The following is a 13,992-nucleotide window of genomic DNA, read 5'->3' on the forward strand; positions in this document are numbered from 1 at the left end:
CCCATTCGGTCCATGCTGGGGCTCTTTTGCAATTCTGGGACTCCATCAAGATACTGAAAAACTGGTTACAAGTAGTTTCTCCTCACCCTAAATGTTGTTTTAGGCAGATTGCAGAGTTTTTTGAAGGCTTGCAGCTTAAAACTCCAGGTATTAAAAAAAAACACAAATAGGATCATATTCAGAAAATTATAACCTTTCCAGTGATATCTAACATGCCTTATCTTGCACAAAACATATAATATTTATGCTATAATCATAACAATATTACTGTGAAGAATATATGATGTAGTGTTACACCTCCCCCCTTAGATTACTGCCAGAGGGTTAGTCACTGACTAATGTGAAGGCAGTGTGCCTAATGTCCTTCTTAGGTCTTGGGTATCCAACTTCCCAGCGTTACCAAAAATTTGAGTGTTTTTACAAAGTTCTGCGTTTCTTTTTTCAGGTTGCCTGAAAGCATTTCAGTATGGAGCATTGTTAACACAATGTAGATATCAATATCTTTTAGAGTGTAGGCGTCTTGGCATTTGGCCATCAATGCCATGAGGCGGTGTGCCTCGGTTTCCCCTTCCACACAGCAGTCTAGGTTGGTTGCACTCTCTCTGCTGTGCCAAGCTCTAAGCCTGTTTACAGGTACTAGCTGAGAAGCAGTATTCTTATAGAACAGTGGCTCTCAAACTTTTTTTTACTGGTGACCCCTTTCACATAGCAAGCCTCTGAGTGCGACTCCCCCTCTAAATTAAAAACACTGTTATATATTTAACAGCATTATACATGCTGGAGGCAAAGTGGGATTTGGGGTGGAGGTTGACATCTCACAAACCCCCCATGTAATAACCTCACGACCCCCTGAGGCTTCCCAACCCCTAGTTTGAGAACCCCTGTTATAGAACTTCCTTGTTGCCACTCCTAGCACGTTCAGCAGTTTCTTCCAAAAATTATTCATGTTGCACATTTTTAAAGGATTTGCCATCGGTAACTAATTTTTTATCACAACCAATAGATTGTGTATTATGAGACATAACAGTACCAGCAAATTCATGATAGGGAGGCATTTCCAAATATGTTTATTATACCACGTCTTCTGTTTAGACAGACCGGTTTGCTCTGCATTTAGTGTGTTTTGCAGCCCCTTCCTGACCTATAGAGTAGGTGTTCAGTTATTGATTTTGTTCCCCCTTTAGTGTTTTGTTCAGTATCCCCCTCAGTAAAGGTTCTCAATTCAAGTATATCTTTGGGGCTTTGGTGAGGAAAGAGTGTAAGGAAACCTTGCATGTTACTGGCCAGGCCCCTGTGCAGTTGCATTCCATCTCCAGGGCTAAGTCCATGCAAAAAATCCACCATCACCATCCATCCTGGGGATTTTTTTTAATTTTCACTCCTAGTGTTAGAACCTATCCCACCCTATTTTTTTCAGCTCTTGCTTAGCTGCTCTGAGAATTTTACTTGCCCAGGAAAGTGCATCTTCCTCCCTTTTCTCAGGTGGGTTATCAGCATTTTCACTGACACCCAAGTTGTTAGAATAACTCTCTTTCAGGCAGGATGAGAGTCTGTTTTCACAAGTACATCAGGAACATTTTGCAAAAGTGGGATCTGGATTGTAGCACCCTCTGTCACCCCCCTCTCTGTTCTGAAGAGGTCAGTTGTGTGACTGCTCCCCTTTGGAGATCAGTTACACAGTTCCCTCTTAAAACCTGAGCCACAGATAAGATGCCTGGCAGCACAGCTGCCAATCCAACAAATTTCTCCTGGGCAAACCCTCCCATGCAATCAGTGAGGAGACATTCCTGTCTCCCCCAACACACACACACACACACACACTTCTTAACTTCCTTCTCTTGGACCCCCTCTAAGGCATACACCTCTGTGGGCTCACAGCTGACAGACAAAACAATCCTTTCACTGGTAGGCACTACTGTGACGTTGTGCAGTCTAGATGGTTTTTAAAAATTTAATAAGTGAATATAATGTAACAGACATGCTTCATGCAAAAGGTCTCATTACAAAGCTTATAATCTACTGAGTGTAACCATCCTATTTGTATAAATGGACCACTCTTGTATCTGAAACTAGAAATATGAAATATAACTGAGGGCCTATTGTAATTATGTAAAGTGTGGGCCATTGTAAAGTAATGGTGGTTTGGAATCTCGATGACGCCCATTAACTAGGACCATTGTCTGCAAATGGCTGTGTTTTACCTGTAAGTCTTCCTGTATGCTTGTGTGCTGGCAAGTGGGTAATGAAGTCTTGCAGTGACATGTGATCCTGTCACCTGAACTGGAATCCATCTTTAACCTGGTGTCTTTCCATTGGGAAGGAGGGGGTGGGAACTCGGAGAGGGACAAAAGGATTCCCGCCTTATGCAAAATATATATAATGGGGTGGAAGAGAACAAAGTGGAGAGAGAGGAGCCATCATGAAGAATCCTCTATTAATTAATTCAGAGTATGCATTAATACCTGGGGGGAGCAAAACACTGCCTCTCTCTCTATCAGTGTTATAGAGGGTGAACAATTTATGAGTTTACCCTGCATAAGATTTATACAGGGTAAAATGAATTTATTGGGGTTTAGACCCCATTAGGAGTTGAACATCTGAGTGCTAAAGACAAGCACACTTCTGTGAGCTGTTTTCAAGTAAACCTGCAGCTTTGGGGCAAGGAATTCAGACCCTGTGTCTGTGTTGGAGCAGATGGGAGTGTCTGGCTCAGCAAGACAGGGTGCTGGAATCCTGAGCTGGCAGGGAAAACTGGAGCAGAGGTAGTCTTGGCACATCCGTTGGCAGCTCCCAGGGGGGTTTCTGTGATCCAATGCGTCACAACTACATCCTCCTTCCTCTTTAAATTGGGCTTGCCTCCAGCTACAGAGCCCATGGAACCCTGACCCACCACAGCAGTCTCTAGGATTCCACCACCCTCCTCTGAGCTTCCCTCTAGGACACATTTCCCTGCCACCTGGACAGTCTTCTCACAGACAGGCAAAACATTCCCTTCCCCTGAGGAAAAGCTTCCTTCAGCCACTGGGCCATAGGAGCTGGTCTCAACCACACTCACCCCTGGTAGCAGACTAATTCCTCTGCAGCAGTGGAAAACAAAAAGATACACTCTCTCCCATTCCCCCAGCAGTTCCTAAGACTTCACTTTTTCCCTCTGGGGCTTCAGCACAAGATTCCTCCTTGCTGCTGACAGACCCCTGGACAGCCTGAGCCACACTGAGAAAGTCATTTCCCAATAATCATTGGGTTGGGTTATGGGGAACAGCAGCAATCATTAATTCAGCTTGCAAATCCTCAGTTTCCATGTGCACTTTAGCCAAAGACACAAAGATTTTGTGACCGCCTACTAACAAAAGCTCTGCCATCTGTCCTGGCAGTATGTCTTTCTCCTAAACAAGGTCTCGCCTGAAATTTCTACACCTGTATCCCTTCACCGAGGGAGTTCCTTGCCATTAACTCAGGCTTTGGCTACACTTGCACTTCAAAGCGCTGCCGCGGCAGCGCTTTGAAGCGCTAAGTGTAGTCAAAGTGCCAGCGCTGGGAGAGAGAGCTCTCCCCGCGCTGTCCGTACTCCACCTCCCTGTGGGGAATAACGTACAGCACTGGGAGCCGCGCTCCCAGCGCTGGGGCTTTGACCACACTGGCGCTTTGCAGCGCCGCAATTTGCAGCGCTGGAGAGGGTGTGTTTTCACACCCTGCTGCAGCGCTGCAAATTTGCAAGTGTAGCCAAGGCCTCAGACAGCCTTTATGTGCTTTCTGCCTGGCTGTGCAGTGGTTACTTTTACAAAGGCTGTATAATAAGTGGCAATTGTCTGAGGTGCCTCTGTGCTCTGGGTAGCAGCATTTCCATGAGTTGCTTGGAAATTTATTCCTCAGGTACTCAGTGGAATTACAATAGCAGCACCTCCTGGGCTCTTCTGTTTTCCCAGGAGATTTGGGACGAGGACTAGAGGAATGAACTTGGGGAGGTGAGCCTCCAGCCTCCCATCCACTCTCCTTTCTAAGGGTAAAACAGGAACCCTGCTTCCTGCCAAACTTAAACCCCTCTGCCTGTGATTGATTTCTAATAGATGCTTGGGACTACTAAAATTCATCCACAGAAGTAACACGTTGCTCCACAGTTTTCACTTTTTTGTCCCATAGACACTGTTTTACATCATCATTACATATATTCAGGAAATATTCCTGAGCAACAAGATCACACATTTCTTCAAAGCTTGAAATACCTTTCCTCCTCACCCACTCAAAGGTGATGAAATATTAGCAATGTTCTCTCTCTTCCTGTATCCGGGACCAACCATTCCCATTTGTGAATTTTTGGAGAGGTAGGTCCTCCTGGTGTGGGGTTCTGGTTTTGCCTCTCAATCAAGGCCAGTTCATACTCTCTCTTTTTCCCTCTCCTCCATTTCTTTGGCTTGCAGTTCCATGGCTTGCTTCTGGGCTTCCATGTCCCTCTGGTGTACTGCTTTTTGTCTGGCTTCTTCCGCTTCCTGTTCTTTTATCTGTAATTGTCTTAATTCTCTTATGTGCCTTTTTGTTTTCCTCTGCCTGCAATCTGCAGAGCTCCAATTTTGCAACTGTTTCACTATTTTCACTCATCTTCCTGCTTTTCTGTCACTACTTCACTTACCCAAAATAAGCAAACAGAAAGTAACAAACCGGTAACCACTTTGTCTGTTCTCTAAGGGTATGTCTATACTACCAGATTAGTTCGATTTCACTTAATTCGATTTTGTGGAATCGACCTTACAAAGTCAAATTTGTGTGTCCACACTAAGGACACTAATTCGACTTTGTGAGTCCACACTAAACGGGGCAAGCATCGACATTGGAAGCGGTGCACCGTGGGAAGCTATCCCACAGTTCCCGCAGTCCCCGCTGCCCATTTGAATTCTGGGATTTCCCCACAATACATGCTGGGGGGAAAAAATGTGTCGAGGGTGGTCTTGGGTAACTGTCATCATTCAACGTGCTTTCGGATGTCTCAAGGGGAGATGGAGGAGCTTACTGACTGGCTCGGATCTCAGCGAAACCAATATCCCCATTGTTATTGCAGCTTGCTGTGTGCTCCACAATCTCTGTGAGAGCAAGGGGGAGACCTTTATGGCGGGAGGGGAGGTTGAGGCAAATCACCTGGCTGCTGATTACGCTCAGCCAGACAGCCGTGCGATTAGAAGAGCCCAGCGGGAAGCGCTGTGCATCCGGGAGGCTTTGAAAGCTAGGTTCCTCAGGGAGCAGGGTAACCTGGGACTGTTCAGTTTCTTTACAGAGAAGCTGAACCTGCCCCTGCTTCAGTTACTGTTGACTTTCTTCTGTGGTTACATACCCCGTTCACCACGTTTCCCCCCTTCCAACACACGTTTAAAAATAAAGTTAATGGAACATTGTTAATTAACAACGTTTTCTTTATTAATGAATTCGCGTTAAAGGGTTGAAACAGGGACGCAGACTGTGGTGGGTATGGTGTGCAGTGATGTTAACACCGCTTCTACACTCGAGGAATATAGGCTCCTGCTCCTAGAGCGGTCTGCAGTGCCGGACTGGTTGTTTCAACGGAGCCTGCCATCCCTCCTTTTCGGGACTCTGTGTGCGGGGGCTACGTGACCTTGTAGCGGGGGAGGACAGTTACAGATTCCCCTGCTGCGTGGCTCTGTGGTCCGGGACAAGGACCGCTGCATAAGTTCTCCCATGCCACAAAGTCACGTACCCCCCACCCACACAGAACATGGAAAACACCTCCCAGACCAACCAGGGTGCCTACTGACTGCACTGTGTGTGTGACCTGCTGTTGATCCTGCCCCCGTGTCTGTGCCCTGGTAAAGGTGACTGTCCTATGCAATTAACAACCCCCTTCCCCACCCCCTTCACAGACAGTCTTCTGTAGAAAAACTTGATGGAAATAGTAATTAACAGCAAACTACTTTTAATAATCAACTACACAGTTAGGGGATGAAACTGGGATTGGGGCTTTGGTGAGCCAGGAAGGGAAGGACTTCTCAACATTTAGGGAATGAGAGCCTTCTTGTATTTGTGCACTCTGCAGGGGTGCAGTGACAGTTTTCACGGCCCCTGTCGCCCCTCCTTCTTGTTACTTTGGGTGAGGGGGGGTTGGGACTTTGTGGCGGGGGAGGGCGGTTGCAGATACAGTGCAGGGGTGCTCTGTCCTCGTGCCTGCGGTCCTGCAGAACATCCACAAGGCACCGGAGCGTGTCAAATTTTCCCTGGGCATTTCCTGTGTGGCTGGTCAGAACATCCAAGCTTGGACTGCTGTCCAGAGCGTCAACAGAGTGGTGCACTGTGGGATAGCTCCCGGAGCTACTGAGGTCAATTTCTGTCCACACATAGCCTAATTTGACATAGCCATGTCGAATTTAGTGCTACTCCCCTCGTCGGGGAGGAGTACAGAATTCGAACTAAAGAGCCCTCTAGGTCGAACTAATTAGCTTCCTGGTGTGGACGGGTGCACGGTTAAGTCGAATTAATGCTGCTAAATTCGACAAACTCCTAGTGTAGACCAGGCCTAAGTGAGTTTTAAGTATGTTGGCTAAAGTCACCACCAGTGTCTCAGAGCAACAAGCTGCGCACATTACCCTGCTCGCTGCCTCACTGTGACAGGTTACCCCCCACACACACTCTGGGGTGCCACCTTTTATATTGGGGTACCACTGAGCCTGCCTCTTCCACCAGCCTGAGCTCCCTTACGCTGTCCTGCTGAGCCAGGCCCTCAAGCCTCCTCTTACACACAGAGGTAGGGCCACACCCAGCTGCAGAAAAAGACACAGACACTGAGATCAGCTCTGCCTGGGAAGACTCGGCTCAGGAATCCTCTGCTTGTTTCCTCATCTGGAATATGGGAATAAGGACACACTTCTTTGAATCCGTGAATAAAAAAATCCAGCACAAAAGCTAATGAAGCTAACTTAATGCTAACACATGACCCCAGTTCCCCCCTACACACACACTTTTGAAGGCTACTTGCCTTGCCTTGCCGTTAGGATCAAATACTAATTAACATTTACTGGAATACTTGTTTATGCTGCAGCCATTACGTTCAAGTGATTCCAAAGAGCTCTAATTTATAAAAGGCAGCAACCTGTCCTTTACATGACTGGGCATATAAAGGGTTTCGCCCTGCTCATGTAAACACTCATGCATCCAAGTATTATACATGCGTGCACTCGCTGGGAATTTCCAAGCCCAGGACCTTTGCTTAAAACCAGACGTTCATATGGTAACGTTACCAATGGGGGTGGGGGAGAGAAGAGGCTGTAGGTGGGGGTGAAGCCTAGGGCTACACTTTGGAAAGTGAACTCTGGGCCTACAAATAATCAGAAGAAACCCACTATCACAGGCAGGGGTATAGGGTGGAGACTACAGCTCCCATGATGCACCGGGGCCTGGCCAGAATTACCTTAATGTGTTGTCCTCATACATCTTCATCACTGTGAAATCAGCATCTCCCAGCCTCAGCGTCTCCTGCTCCTCCGACTTTTGCCAAAGGGCAGTACCAGCTACTCAGGACACAGCCTGTCACAGTGACCTGCGCTTCCCTGCCTACTCTCCTAAGGGGTTACACAACAGGGCCCAGAAGTTAAGTTGTCTCAGTACTATCTCTAATATGGTCCCACCGGGAATAGTGTCTGGGAGTTATTGCTCCAGTACGCTGTCTAATAAATTCTCACCAGGAACAGTGACAGGAAGTTGTTGCCCAGCTAAGCACTATAGTAGGATCCCCCCCGGAACAGTGCCTGGAAGTTAAGTTTCTGTGGTAAGTGCTCTAATAGGGTCCCATAAGGAATAGGGTTTGTCCAGGAACAGTGACCAGAAGTTAAAGTATCCCGCTACACTCTCAAATGGGTCTCCAGGAGGAACACGGACTGTAAGCTAAGTTTCCTGGTAAATGCTCTAATCAAGTTCCACAGGGCAGTGGTTCCCAACCTTTTTTCCATTTATAGACCCCCTAAAAATCTTTGAATGGAGGTGCAGATCCCTTTGGAAATCTTAGGCATATTCTGTGTACCCTCAGGGCTTGTGAACCACAGGTTGAAAACCACTGTTCTATGGTAATGAAAACCTTTCACAGACCCCTTAGGGATAGTCTGCAGACCCCAGGGGTCTGCAGTTGACAGGTTGAGAACAACTGGCATAAAGAACAGTTAGCGGTGGTGTGTATTTGGTTGTCATGGTAATAGAACCTTGTTGTTGCTATGGAACTGAGTTAGATTATTAGGGGATAGCCCAGCCAGTTTTGGCTGGTTTGGTTAATTCAGTGTGTGGCAATAAATGGCTGCTTTTAAAGTTTACAGCTCTCTCTGTCTCAAGTGATTTATTCCTAAAACTGCTGCCCCCAGGGATACAACAAAGTGGCGACAACGAGGATGGGATTCCTGTGCTGCCCCAGCAACAGAAGGAAGTAGAAGGTATCAACAAACAAACAAAAACACAACACCTTTTTGCTGTTGGAAGGGGGTGAGAACTGGCTTGTTTGCACAGACTGTGCAACCTGAAACTAAAACCATGGCTATACTTAGGGGCTGCTGGAACCTTTTGAGGAGACTATAGTGCAATGGCACATGTATACTCAGTGTTTTGAGCTTTTTGTTATTGCAAATGACATTACAGAAGAGAAGAAGGTGCCAATATTCTTAAGTGTTGTAGGGGCTAAGACCTACTCCCTGCCACGCAGCTTACTACACCCTGTTAAGCCAGAGACCAAATCTTACAGTGACATTGTGGAAATCCCGGAGTCCCATTTTTCTCCAAAACCACTGGTAATTGCACAAAAGAGACCAAAAAGAAGATGAAACAGTTGTACAATTTGTAGCAACTTTAAAAGGGCTTGCAGAACACTATGAATTTAAGGAGATGTTAAATGACACCCTCTGGGATAGGTTAGTGTGTGGCCTGCACAGTGAAGCTATATGGAAGCACCTACTGTCAGAGGTTCAGCTTACCTTACAGAAAGCTGTTGATATTGCGGCCTCCATGGAACTGGCCACAAAGGAGGCGTAATACATCTGTGCATCCCCTACGGTGCATAAGATGTCACAAGAACCTACCCACAAAACTGTGGGGAGTCAGGAATGTTACCACTGTGGTAAGCCGGGTCACCATGCATCAGAATGCTGGTGTGTAAGGGACCTGGTTGTCGACACTGTGGCAAAAAGGGACACATTGAATGTGCCTGTAAACAAAAGAAAAAAAAAAAAGAGGCCTGTGGTCTGGCTGACCGAAAAGGGAAATCTGCATACCCTAGAGCAGACCCAGGATGACCAAGGAGACACCTCATTGCAAGACGAAGTGCCACCGCATGTTTTGTCTTTGGCAGTGGGCTCATATGAATACTGGGTAACCCCGCTGTTGGATGGCAAACCTATACGCACGGAACTGGACACCAGTGCAGCTGTAGTAAGAGGAGGCCCTAAGATATAAACCTTGGTATCAGAGGCCTGGTATGAGGCCTGAGGCCTAAACTAAAGTAATGGTCAAGACTTTGCTAACATAAAGCAAAGTTAAGCTGTGAGCCAGAGGCAGGCCCTGCTCACAGAAACTGGCAAGGAAAGGGCTGATGCTGCAAGAAGATACGTACCTAAAAGGTACTGAACACTAGATATCAGAACATTCACATACTTGCACATTCCACACAAACAACAAGGAACAGGCTGGCCCATCCCAATGACAGGGGCAAAAAGGTAATATGATGGATAGAGTTGTTTTGTTCGAACCAACATGTACAAGGTGAGAGGCGGCACCTTACTACATAGAGGGGTTGTACCTTGCTACGTAGAGGGGTTGCACCTCATACGTCAGGAGTGATGTGTAACTTATTTGTACCTGTGTATAAGAATGCATCCCTGGGGCGGTGTCTTTGTCCAGCCGAGGGGGCAGTGGAAAGTCCTGCCACTGACTGAGCTGAGTCCATTGCCAAGAGGCACTTTCTTGTAGTATGCCCTGAGTTAGGCTAAGAAACCTACAGGGAACTGCCATTGTGTCCGAGGTCGCAATAAACCTAGTCAACGTGACTTTGCATCTTACTAGACTCTGTGGTTATTGGGGGTTCTCGTCGGGTCTGCTGTGTCAGCTATCTGCGCAGAGCTGGGGCAGCACACGGAGGGAACACACGCACGCAGCCGAGTGATATCAACATTGGAGAAAGCAGAGCACCACAACGGTAACACTCTGACAACAGCAGCCATCTCACTGGTCTCCAAGACTGTGTATAAAGAAAAGCTACAGCATCTTCTGCTTAAGGCAAGAAAAAAAACTGTTCTGAAGACGTATATGGGAGAAGCTGTGCCCATGTTGGGCACTACTGATGTTAAGGTGGAGCTCAATGGACAGACTGCTAAATTGCCACTGTTCATGGTGAGAGGCAATTACCCAGCCTTAATGGGTAGGTCTTGGCTTAGGATGATTCAGCTGAACTAGGCAGAAGTGCACCGAATGACTAAAGAAGAAACCGGTCTGACCGCTATACTAAGGAAACATGCTGCTGTTTTTGGAGAGGATGTGGGAAGTATGAAGGGAATCACTGTGACACTGAACATTAAACCTGACAGTCAACCAAAATGTCTAAAAGCCAAAACTGTGCCATATGCCATCAGGCTGAAAGTTGAAGTGGACCTGGAGCACCTGGTCACAAATGGAGTCCTAATACCAGTTACCCATAGCCCATGGGCAACTCTTATCATTCCAGTAGTGAAGAAAGATGGCTCCCTCCAGATTTGCGATGATTTTAAAGTCACTGTCAACCCGGTGTTGCATGCAGAGCAATACCTGCTTCCTCACATCGATGACCTCTTTGCGGGCCTGGCTGGAGGACAAAAAGTTCAGTAAGATTGATCTGAATCAAGCGTATTTACACATGCACGTTGATGAAAAGTCCCAAGAGCTGTTGACTACTGTGATGCATAAAGGGCTTTATCGATACTGTCGCTTACCTTTCGGAATAATGTCTGCTCCCACCCTGTTCCAGAGGGCTATGGACCAGATCTTTGTGGCTTGCCAGGAGTCCATTGCTATCAGGACGACATCCTGGTCACTGGAAGGAATAAGGAGGATAACCTAAAGAATTTAGAGGCTACCCGACGAAGACTGGAAGAGTATGGCCTACAAGTCCGCACAGACAAGTGTAAATTCTTCAAGCCCTCTGTTGAATATTTGGGACACATCATTGATGCTACGGGTCTTCGTAAGGCCCCTTCAAAAGTTAAGGCTATTGTGGAGGCTCCCCCTCCTCAAAATGTTAGCCAGCTTTGCTCGTTTCTAGGATTATTGAACTATTATGGAGAGTTCATCTCACAATTAGCCACACTGCTAAAACCACTTCACAAACTCCTTGGGCAGAACAAGGCCTGGAAGTGGACTGAAGCCTGTGATGTTGCATTTAAACAAAGCTACGGGTGCACTGCTAAATTTTGAAGTTCCGACGCACTTTCATCCATCCTTACCCCTACAATTTGCCTGCAATGACTCCCCTTATGGAGTGGGAGCAGTCGTGTCACACATTATGCCTTCGGGAGACGAGAGACCTATTGCTTTTGCTTCACGCACTCTAAGCAAAGCAGAAACTAACTATCCCCAAATCGAACGTGAGGCATTGGGAATCGTTTTCAGAATTTGGAAGTTTCATCAGTACCTGTTCGGGCAGAAGTTTACTCTTCTCACAGCCCGTCAATCTCTGACTTCAATTTTTGGACACCACACAGGCATTCCCCCATTAGCTGCTAGTCGTATGCAACGTTGGGCATTGTTGCTTTCAGCGCACACATATGAAATCAAATATCGGAAATGCACTCTGCACGGCAATGCAGATGGTCTCTCAAGGTTGCCTTTGCCAGTCAAGCATCAAGATATTGCCCAGAAGGAAATTTTTTGCTTTGAACATGTAGAGAATACACCTATCACCACTACTCAAGTAAAGAAGGCAACTTGCGTTGACCCAGTATTGTTCCAAGTTATGGGCCTGGTGATGCACGGAACATCTCGACAAACCTCTCCGGTCTCACCCGACCTTCTTACCTACCTGTCCAGGAGGACGGAGTTATTGATCCAATCTGGTTGGTTGTTGTAGGGGAGACATGTCATTATCTCACCACCACTGAGATCACACATGTTAGAACAGCTACATTCTGGTCACTGTGGACTAGTGCACATGAAGGAAATTGCACAAAGCTATTTTTGGTGGCCTGGATTGGACAGTGCTATTGAAGAGAAGGCAAGAGCTTTTATGTCATGTCAGGGAGTGAGGAATGCACCCTAGTGGGCACCCCTATACCCATGGGACTGCCTGAAAACCTGTGGCAACATATTCACGTTGACTTCGCTGGCCCCCTTGAAGAAAGCATGTTTTTGGTGGTAGTAGATGCCCATTCTAAATGGCCAGAAGTCTCTATAATGCAGTCCACTACTGCAGAGTACAATCCAAAAACTACGGGGACTCTTTAGTCGTTCCGGTCTGCCAGAACAACTTGTGAGCGACAACGGACCGCAGTTCGTCTCTCAGGAGTTCCAAAATTTTATGAAGGCAAATGGGATACACCACATCACTTCAGCACCATATCATCCATCCAGTGGAATAGCTGGAAGATTTGTGCAGACAATGAAACAAGCTTTGAAATCAGCAAGGGGACAATTATCCATTCAAAAGCATCTGGACACCTTCTTATTATTCTACAGAAACACACTTCATGCTACGACCAAGGCATCCCCGGTCTTTCTAATGATAGGATGACAGCTGCACACTTGCTTTGATCTACTGAAACCTTCTGAACCCTGACAAATTGTGCAATGTCAGCAGCAAGACCAAGTCATCAGGCTTGCACCCAGCCAGATTAGCCTCAGAATTATACTTCTGGAGCTAAATGGGTCCCTGCCACTGTCATCGCTCAAACAGGACCTGTTTCCTACACAGTCCAGACTGCAGAGGATCTCACCTGGCGGCGACATGTAGATCAGCTGTTGCCAGGTCAGACTAGTCCTCAGGACACATCTTCAGTTGAGTTGCCTGACTTCACTTCTGGCGAGACACCGAAATCAAGAGTCACCTGTTCCTGACTGTTCCCCTTCATTACTGCTGGCAGCTGAGATTACCCCCTGCCCGGAACGAGCTGATACCAGATCCTCACCCATTCGTGCTTCGAACACTAAGCCCATTGTCAGGCCTGCGCCCAAGACATTTTCGGGTGCAACAACACCAGAAGTGCACCGTTATCCACCTAGAGACAGAAGACCTCCTCAATGGCTGGATCTTTAGCTAGGGCGAATCCATGGTTATGGGGAAAATAATCCCTGGGATTTAGCCAGGAATAGAGGCAGTCTACCCTCCTTCTCTAGTTTAGTGTTTGTTTTATTTAGGGGATGTTCTTATTAAGGGGGGAGGAATATGTTGTGTATTTGGTTGACATGGTAATAGAACCTTGTTGTTGCTATGGCAGTTGAGTTAGATTATTAGGGGGATAGCCCAGCCAGTTTTGGCTGGTTTGTTAGTTCAGTGTGTGACAATAAATGGCTGCTTTTAAGGTTTACAGCTCTCTGTATCTCAAGTGATTTATTCCTAAAACTGCTGCCCCCAAGGATACAACAAGCGGAAGTTAAGATGTCATAGTAAGCACTCCAATAGCATCCCACATGGAACAATGGCTGGAAATTGCCCTGGTTTTACAACTGGGGGATTGGGGAGCTGGTGGAGACTTGGGGGGAGTACTGCAATTGGGGGTGGCTGGAGGTGATGGGGGGACAGGGAGAGATGGTGTGGGGGGGGGGGATTCCCTGCTGCAGCACAGTAAACTGGAGCCTACAGCTCCAGCAGTGCACTGGAAATGGTGTGGAGCGGCACCCTGGACAAACCAGGGAGACTACATCTCCCATGAGGCCAGGAGCCCCTTCACTGGGAGGTTAGCAGCTCCCCACAGTGACGCAGGTGCTGCCTGTTCCTCTGACCTTCGCCTGATGAGCGCACCATTCACTCAGGGCACAGCCTGTCAGGGCAACTTT

The 13,992-nt window shown here is 47.1% G+C and overlaps 1 long non-coding RNA gene across 1 annotated transcript; it reads right to left on the reverse strand.

Annotated features, from left to right (window-relative positions):
• Positions 1 to 10,048: 10,048 nt before the first annotated feature.
• On the reverse strand, positions 10,049 to 13,371 carry LOC120370889. The gene is made up of 3 exons (XR_005584041.1): positions 12,933 to 13,371; positions 10,938 to 11,038; positions 10,049 to 10,810 (listed from the first exon to the last, which is right to left on the reverse strand). It is a non-coding gene; the product is annotated as an uncharacterized LOC120370889 (long non-coding RNA).
• Between the last annotated feature and the right edge of the window lie 621 nt (positions 13,372 to 13,992).

This window comes from Mauremys reevesii, linkage group 8 (assembly GCF_016161935.1).
Source record: "Mauremys reevesii isolate NIE-2019 linkage group 8, ASM1616193v1, whole genome shotgun sequence".
Lineage (NCBI taxonomy): Eukaryota > Metazoa > Chordata > Testudines > Geoemydidae > Mauremys > Mauremys reevesii.